We start from the raw sequence: 9,526 nt of genomic DNA, 5'->3' as shown, positions 1-9,526 counted from the left end.
TGAAATTTATTGGTGTTTGAAGCTTTTTAGCCAATGGCTTAAGGGATTTTTAAAAAGAATAAGAGTGCTGCAATTTCATTTAATTTGAAAGGATGGTGGATATAAGGAGGCCAAAATATTGTTCCTTATCACGTATAGGCATTCGGAAAACTTTTCATATATATAAAACTTCATGTACTCTCATGTGCGTCCAACGGCTCAGATCGAATCTGGGCCGATCTGATGGGCACAGTTGTTCAAAATTATTTAAATTTTAATTTTTTTCTACAAATTTTAATAACTTAAAATTTTAGGTGTGTGTTCTTTTCATCAAGACGCACCTAATAAAAATATAAAAAAAATAATTCACGAAAACAATTGACCAAAATACCACTGAAACATTTCTAGGGTATTTTGATCAATTTATTTCATGTAAAATAGTTTTTTGATATTTTTCATAGATTCGCCTATTTTTTAAGAACACATGTGTAAAATTCAAGTGATTTAGATTAGTATAAAAAATAAAATTAAAATACTACCGGACATCCGTGATCGTCAGATCAGCCCAGATTCGATATGGGCCGTTGGGTGTTTACTGTAGCGGTACACGAAACGATGTACCGTAGCATCTTCTATATATATGAACAATGATTTTATGCAACGGTTGTATCATATTATAATGCAACCACATTTAAAATACCATGTTAGAGATATTTGTTTGACGGTCAATAATTTCATGCAACCGTTGTATAGTAATATGATGCAACAACCTTAAAAAACCATCTTATGGCCATTTTTTTTATCCAAATTTTGAAATATTCACTCTTTTCATTCTAATTAATTATCATAAAAAAATAAAAAATTGAAAACACAACCTAAAAAGTACTTTTTAGCCTAATTAACATAGGCTGTTCATTTTGGTAAGATGCTTAGATCTAAGCCTTAGAAGGATTTTTTCATTTTCAATTTTTCTGGATGATTTTATTATCATTAGATGAACAATGTTAAAAAAGAAAAAATCACTAAAATTTAGAAAAAATCACTAAAATTTAGAAAAATCACTAAAATTTAGAAAAATCACTAAAATTTGGATGGGACTCATTATGGCCATTTCTAGTGTTCAAATTGAACATTTTTTCTTTTTGTGGATTGATTATTGAGATGAAGAGAGTGCATGTGTAAAATTTGGGGTCATACAAATACCACGAACTTGGATTTTTAGAAGTGTCGTTGCTGTAGACTATAACTCAACTGTTGCATTGGATCATTGCTCATATATATGGGTTTGTCTAGAGTTAACGACCCCTCAAAATACAAAAGTTTAAGTTAGAAGGGGTTGTGATGGGTGTATTTATCAAAATAATGATTAGTTTTTTATTAAAAAATTATTTAAATAGATAACTTTACCATTAAGCAATGGAAAATTTGAAATTTCACAAAAGTACAATGGCATTTAGAAAATTAGTGTCCTGTAACTTTATTTGTAGAGCGTTCTTGTCATTTAGTTAAAATTTCAATTTTATCCTTTATGGAGATGATAAAAGTATCATTTGTATTGTAGAAATATTTATATAATTGCCCCACAAAAGTAACTGTTTTTAGAAAATAAACTACAAAATTAATAAATCCACCATTCACAAATCTCTCTATCTTAAACCTTTGTAATTTGAAGGGTTGTGAAGCTTAGAATATCCGTACATATATATATATATATATATATATATATATATAAATATATATATAGTAATGATCCTTGAGACCCTCCCACACCCATGTGTGTGGGAGCCCAAAGGATCACCATTAAATTTGGTACAGATCTCTAGAAAAATCAAGTCCTATATCCATGTGATAACTTTTCTAGAGATCTATGTCAAATTTAATGGCGAACCTTTTACGTCCTACACACATGGGCGTAGGAGTGTCTCATAGGATCATTATTCATATATATATATATAGGAATAATCTAAACTTCACAACCTTTCAAATTTTAAAAGTTAAAGATAAAGATAGTTGTGAAGGGTGGATTTACTAATTTTGTAGTCTATTTTTTTTAAAAAAGTTCATTTTTGTAATATATTCATCATTAAGTAAGGGAAAAATGGGTACTTTTGTCATCTTCATAAAGGGTAAAGTTGAAATTTTTACTAAAAGACACAGGCACCCTACAAATAAAATTTTAGGACATTAATTTAAAAAATGCAATTATACTTTCGTAAAAAATTGAAATTTGTTCCTGCTTAATAGTCAAGTTACCTATTAAAATAATTTTTTTAAAAAAAGTAATCACCTTTTTTAGATACACCCATCACAACCCCTTCTAACTTTAACCTTTATATTTTGAGGGATTGTTAACTCTAAAAAAATCCATATATATACATATAAGAAAAAGCTGGGATTAGCCCACTAGCTCATATGAACATATGAGCCCAACGGCCTAGATTGAATTTGGGCTAATCTGACGATCACGGTTGTTTGGTAGTGTTTGAATTTTAATTTATTTTTCTATATATCCAAATAATTTGAAACTTTAGGAGTGTGTTCATCAAAAATTTTTGAATATTTGAAAAATATCAAAAAAATATTTTATATGAAATAAATTGACAAAAATACCCCCAAAACGTTTCAGGGGTATTTTGATATTTTTATCACAAATAATTTTTTTTATATTTTTATTTTGTGTGCCTTGATGAGAAAAATACACACCTAAAATTTCAAGTGATTTAGATTTATAGAAAAATAAATAAAAATTCAAACACGAAATGAGGTTGTGACCGTCAGATCGGCCCATAATCAATCTGAGCCGTTGGGCTCATATGTTCATATGAACTAGTGGGCTAATCCCATCTTTTTCCATAACGATGGGATTAGCCTACTAGCTCATATGAACATATGAACCCAACGGCCCAGATTGAATCTGGGCCGATCTGACGATCACGGATATCAGGTAGTTCTTGAATTTTAGCTTTTTTTATACAAATTTGAATTACTTGAAATTTTAGATGTGTGTTCTTCTCATCAAGACGCACCTAATATAAATATAAAAAAAATTATTCACAGAAAACAAAATGGCTAAAATACCACTTGAATCTTTTCAGGGGTATTTTTATCAATTTACTTCATGTAAAATATTTTTTTTAATATTTTTAAAAGATTCAACTATTTTTTATGAACACACACCTTAAATTTCAAGTGATTTAAATTGGTAGGAAAAAAAACTAAAATTCAAATATTACTGGGCATTCGTGATCATCAGATCGGTCTAGAATCAATCTGGGACGTTGGACTCATATGTTCATATGAGCTAGTGGGCTAATCCCATCTTTTCATATATATATATATATATATATATATATATATATATATATATATATATATATATATATATATATATATATATATATATATATATATATGAGAAATGTTTATATAGAGCCCAGGCTCTAAACAATCAAATTTGAGCCTACATAACAAATTTCACTAGAAGAGATTATTTTGATGCCCAAATATCTTCAAATTTATCTTGTCGACATCAAGATGTATGGACATGAGAAAAAAAATGGATTTCAAGTTTTGGAAATAATATATTTTGTAACACATATTTTAACTGTCAATTTTCAAGATTTTCAAGTTTTCATAGATATGTAAATAAACACTATTTTTTAAGCTTTCAAATTTATAAATAAATATGAAATTATATTTTTAGGCTATCACAAAGATTGTCAGTATTAAAACCATATTTCTCGACACTATTTGAAAGTAGGCTCTAATTTGATTGTTTAGAGCTTAGGCTCTATATAAATTGCACGATATATATATATATATATATATATAGGAAAGTATATAATGAGACCATTTACCTTTGGTACAAGGTGGTCTCCATTAATCTTGACCATTGGATGTGAAATTGGGTGGCTGCATTTATTTCATTGACCAAGTTCAAAGTTCAAAAAAACATTTCTAGAACTTTATGACACATCCAAGCTATCAAATTTTATATCGCATAGTTATAAGTAATTGTGACCAACTCATATAGAGGTAAATGGTCTCATTATATACAATCCTGATAGAAGAGGGGTTTTGAAATAGGAAAACTGGATCAATTATTAATCGAGTCAAAAAAGATTAGGTGAATGAGGGAATCTATCTTGCATGTGTTCCAGATAAAAAGGAATTTAGATTGGGATGCACATTAGATCTTGGTCCGAACTATGAAGCTTTGTGAGATTAGAAAAAGTTTATATGGAGCCGAGGCTCTAAACAATCAAATTAGAGCACACCTAAAAAAAAATCACTCGAGGTTGTTTTGAACCCAAATATCCTCAAATTAATCATCTTGACATGAACATGATAAAAAAATGGATTTCAAGTTTTGAAAATAGTACATCGTGTAACTCATTTTTGGAACATCAAATTTCCAGTATTTGAAGTTTTCATAAATCTGCCCAATCTACACTATTTTTTAAGCTTTAAATTTCATAATTAAATATTAAAGTATATTTTAAGTCTATCACAAAGATTTTCAATATTGAAACCACATTTCTCGACACTATTTTAAGGCGCGCTTTACTTTGATTGTTTAGATCCTCGGCTTTATACAAAGCACCCTTATTTATAAATAGGACATAAGATCTTTTTCTTCCTCTCGCTAAAATTACTACAAGGCTCATCATGGATTAACTCTCTCCCTAAAAACCAGAGAGTGAGAGAGAGAGGAGAAAAAGGTAGAAACCCTATTCTAGTCTTGTGAATCTATGGACCTTGTGCCATCGATGATTAAGGATGTTCACTGGCTATATGAGTATTTGACTCTTGTAATCAAGATACTTACCTGAGATGTGGCAAGTATCATTCTTCAAATATTTAGAAAGTACTTGCTTGAATGAGCAAAGTAAAATCTAAAAGATGAATCATTTCAAGAGCTATGTAATCTCTATTGGATCTATGAATTATTTTTAAGTGATTATTAATCTTTCTTCTATCTCGTGATTTGCCTTCCATTGCTTCAAGATTATTGCAACATTCCAGTTGAACACTAAAATTTGACATTTTCAATTGAATCACGGGTCCTAATACTTTCCTGATATTTGTGATAGAGGTTCAAAGAATCTCTTATTTTGTGTTGCAATTTGCAAGGAAATCTCTTTTTGAAATTCTATTTTTCACATTTCTAGACCTACTTTTTACAAACTACTAAACTTCAGTTGGACCATTTTATTTCGCGAAATTTATCAAATAACATTTAAGAGTTTAATCACTCTATTCGTTTTTTATCTAATTTCAAATAGATTTTGATCAAATTCAAATAGCCGATCAAAGCATACATCAATATGGGAATGACAAATTTATCATATTACATCTTAGGGGAAATGTTAACTAGTTCATCTCCTTGGTGCGATTTGAAAAATTCCTAAACCATTCAAATTGACTTAATAGTTTTTAAACTTTTTTTCCCATTTTTTGAGGACTTCCTTTTTTAGGATAGGTTCTTTATTGTGGTTAGTTCCTCTTTGGTATTTATATTTATTGTTTTTTTTTTTTTTGAGTAATGATCTTACGAGACCTTTCCATACCCATGTGTGTAGGACCCCAAAAGATTATTATTAAATTTGACACCGATCTTTAGAAAAGTTATTAAATGTGTGTGGGACTTAACTTTTATTTTATTTTATTTTAGTTTTTTCTCGTTTTAAGTTTGGTTCGTTTACTAATGAATCATAAATGTTTCCTTGTAGCTACCTTTAAGGACTCATTTGGCTCCTTGAAAAAGAAAATTCCTTGAAAATGAGTAGAAATGATTGGAGGTATTAAACAATAATAATCATTTTTATGGAATAAAGCGACTAATTTAGTTGAAAGATATTTTCCTCAAAATGAGGTAAATGCAGGGATAACATGAAGATCATTGGAAATCATTGTAGATGCTTTACGTCCAAGGAAGAATATCCTGGAAGTTAATTTTCAAAGGTACTAAAGGGGTCATAGAATTCTAGTATGGATATTCCAAAAGGTGCAATTTGTATAAAGCCTAGGCTCTAAACAATCGAATTAGAGCCTACTTTTAAATAGTGTCGAGAAATATGGTTTTAATATTAAAAATCTTTGTGATAACTTTAAAATACATTTTCATTTTTATTTATAAAGTTTAAAGCTTTACAAATAGTGTAGATTGACATATCTATGAAAACTTTAAAATCTGGAAAATTAATGGTTCAAAAATACATAACGAAATACACTATTTTCAAAACATAAAATCGATTTTTTTTCTCATATTCATGCATCTTGATGTCGAGATAATCAATTTGATGATATTTGGACATCAAAACAACCTCTGTTAGTGAAAATTTTGAGGTAGGCTCAAATTTGATTGTTTGGAGCCTTGGCTCTATATAAACTTTTCCTTATTCCAAAAGGACTCGTCATGAAGCTCAATCAATATGCCTCCATTATACCCTCTCAAGGTTTGCAAAAAGGCGTTGAAATGTGTCCCATACCTTGTTGGAGAAAATATTTGGACTGTTGATTTTACTTTTTATTTGGATGGCTATTATTTACGAGAAAATACCCTTTAGAGAGAAGAGAGAAAAAAAAGAGAGTTCCTGCAAGATCTAAATCCTTTGAGAGAGAGAATAACTTCAAGGAAGGAAAATCTAGGGAGAGAAAGTCCCTAAAAGAAGTCATAGAGCCTAAAAGAGCTCGTCTCTTGAAAAAAAATTGTAATCATTATTTTTAATAGGGGAATTTGATTATTTTCTCTTGTGGATGTAGCCTACAAAAATCACCCGTTATTATTTATTTTATTTACTTTATTGCACTTATTTTTCACTCGTATATACAAATCTAATATTTTTTGTCCTATAAATCTTGATTCCACTACACGCATCCGTATTCATACCATCCTGTAACGGATGAGCCCAACATGGAACAACTAGTTAACAAGAAAATCTGCTTTGTTTTTCTCTCCTCCATATCTAGACAACTAAACATCCTCCTATCATACTTAACATTCTCCTTTCATACTTATTGAGGTAAATAAGTAGACAAGCAGGTATGCAAGGTTTTCATGACTCACTAGATGCATTGATGGATTTGGTGGATGCAACCCAAGAAAAGCAGCACAAATGCAATCCTTTAAGGAAAAAGTTTATATAGAGCCAAGGCCCTAAACAATCAAATTAGAGCGTACCTCAAAAATTTTATTAGAAGATGTTGCTTTTATGCTCAAATATCCACAAATTGATCATCTCGTTTTCAAGATGCATTGACATGAAAAAAAAAAAATGGATTTCGAGTTTTCGAAATAGCACTTCTTGTAATGCATTTTTGGACTATCAAATTTCAATATTTTGAAGTTTTCGTAGTTCTACTCGATGTACACTACTTTCGAAGCTTTAAATTTTACAATTAGAAATGAAAATATATTTTAAGGCTATCCCAAAATTTTAAATATTAAAACCATATTTCTCGACACTATTTGAAGGTGCGCTCTATTCTGATTTTTTTTTTTTATGAAATTCAATAATTTATTTACGAAATTTACGAAAAAGAAATTACATCAAAAGAAATCAAGAGCAAGGTAGAGACGCTCCTCCTTTAGCAAGAGAATCTAGTAAAGTATTTGCCTTTCGATAGAATGAAGAAAAGCAATGTATAAAGGCTCTACCAGATCCATAATCTGCAACCAATAAGACCTCAGCTCCTATGGGACCCCTTGCTCCTGATTACACCATCTAATAGCATTCAGGGAATCTCCCTCAAATATGCAGCAACTGCCAAGGTTCTTCGAGATGAAAACTTTTAGTCCTTGAAGCAATGCAAGCAACTCTGCACGATTCGCAGTAGCTGTACCAACAGGTCCTGCATAGGTGAAAATCACATCATCGAAAAAGTCTTGGTAGACACCACTAATACCTGTAAGTCCCAGGTTCCCCTGAGAACTCCCATTGAAGTTTAATTTAGAACCCCCAAGTTTGAAGGCCTCCAAATACTTCTACTTTGATTGTTTATAGCTTTGGTTTGATCGTTGGAACTGTCTTTTCAGGATTTGCATATCTAGTATATGACCAAAAAATTTCATTTGGTGCTCTCTAGAGACCCCTATTTCCTAGATACTCCAATCAACAAAAAGGCTCATATCCAAGCTATGCCAATAAAAGAAAGGCTAGAATTTGTATTTTGAGGATATGCCAATCCTGAAAAGCAATTAGGTTTTTGGTCGTAGCACCCCCACACCCTAGTTGATACTCTAATCACCATGTTGTGGTTTTCATTCCACTTACCCCACCTCACTAACACTTTAAAAAAAACAAATTCCTAAGGGCGAGTTTGGATGTACCCAAAATTACAATATTTTTCATTGACAAGAAAAAAAATTTGAGATAGGCACTGGAACCATTTGGATAACTCCATCAGCATTTATTTCTCAACAAAATAGATTATGACGTAAATCCAAATGTGCCAAAAAATGTGAGCGGAAAAAATTTGAGTTTGACTCAAATTTTTTTTGCTCGCAAGTTTTTTAGGTTCTCTCTTCGCATTTTTCCCCCAAACTTTCGCTTCTCTTTTGGCCTTTATGTTTTTCCCCCAAACTTTTGCTTCTCTCTTCACCTTTCCACCATCTCACTGCTATTTCCTTCTCTCATCCTCAACTACAGATCTTAACATCCTTTCCCGATCCCATCGAATTTTTTTCTCTCTAAACAATGAACCTTTCTTTTCCATCTTTCTCTCTCTAGAATGCCCCTAATTTCACTTCACCTTTCCACCATCTCACTACTATTTCCTTCTCTCATCCTCAACAACAGATCTTAACATCCTTTCTCGATCCTATCGAATTTTTTTCTCTCTAAACAATGAACCTTTCTTTTCCATCTTTCTCTCTCTAGAATGCCCTAATTTCACTGAGCTCTCCTTAGCATCCTTTCCATCTTTCTCTCTAGAGAGCCCCTAATTTCAGAGAGCTCTCTCTCGAATCCTTTCCATTTTTCTCTCTAGAAAGCCCCTAATTTCATAGAGCTCTCTCTAGCATTTCGACGGGTTGCTGGATAGTGATTTCTTTTTAATTCTGGCTTTTGCTCGATATCTCTAAGAACCTTTATTCTCTATCTAAATTTAATGGACTAGTTTTCGGAATACATAGAGCGAGATGTTTTACAACTTTAAAATACTTGCAGAGCAAACCTCTTTTGCCCAAACCTCAAAATATTTATAGAGGAAACATCTTTTTGCCATCCATTACTCTCTCTCTAATAATAATATTCAACTTCTCCCGGCTCCTCTCTCTAATAATAATATTGAACTATAATAATATTCAACTTCTCCCTGCTCCTCTCTCTAATAATAATATTGAACTTCTCCCTGCTCCTGTTTTCTGGTTCTTCTCATTCTCTTTGTCTCCTATATTTATAGGAATAAATTGCAAATCTAGAAAGAAGAATCAATATAATTAAATTATAGAATTGTATAAATTGGGTTTGGGATTTTTTATAGATTTCTTACAATGCATCCAAACAAACATATTTGGCAAATAAATTTTTCTCCTTATAGTTTA

This window comes from Amborella trichopoda, chromosome 5 (assembly GCF_054954075.1).
Source record: "Amborella trichopoda isolate Santa Cruz 75 chromosome 5, AtrichopodaSantaCruz75HAP2 v2.0, whole genome shotgun sequence".
Taxonomy (NCBI): domain Eukaryota; kingdom Viridiplantae; phylum Streptophyta; class Magnoliopsida; order Amborellales; family Amborellaceae; genus Amborella; species Amborella trichopoda.
This window is presented reverse-complemented; position numbering follows the sequence as displayed.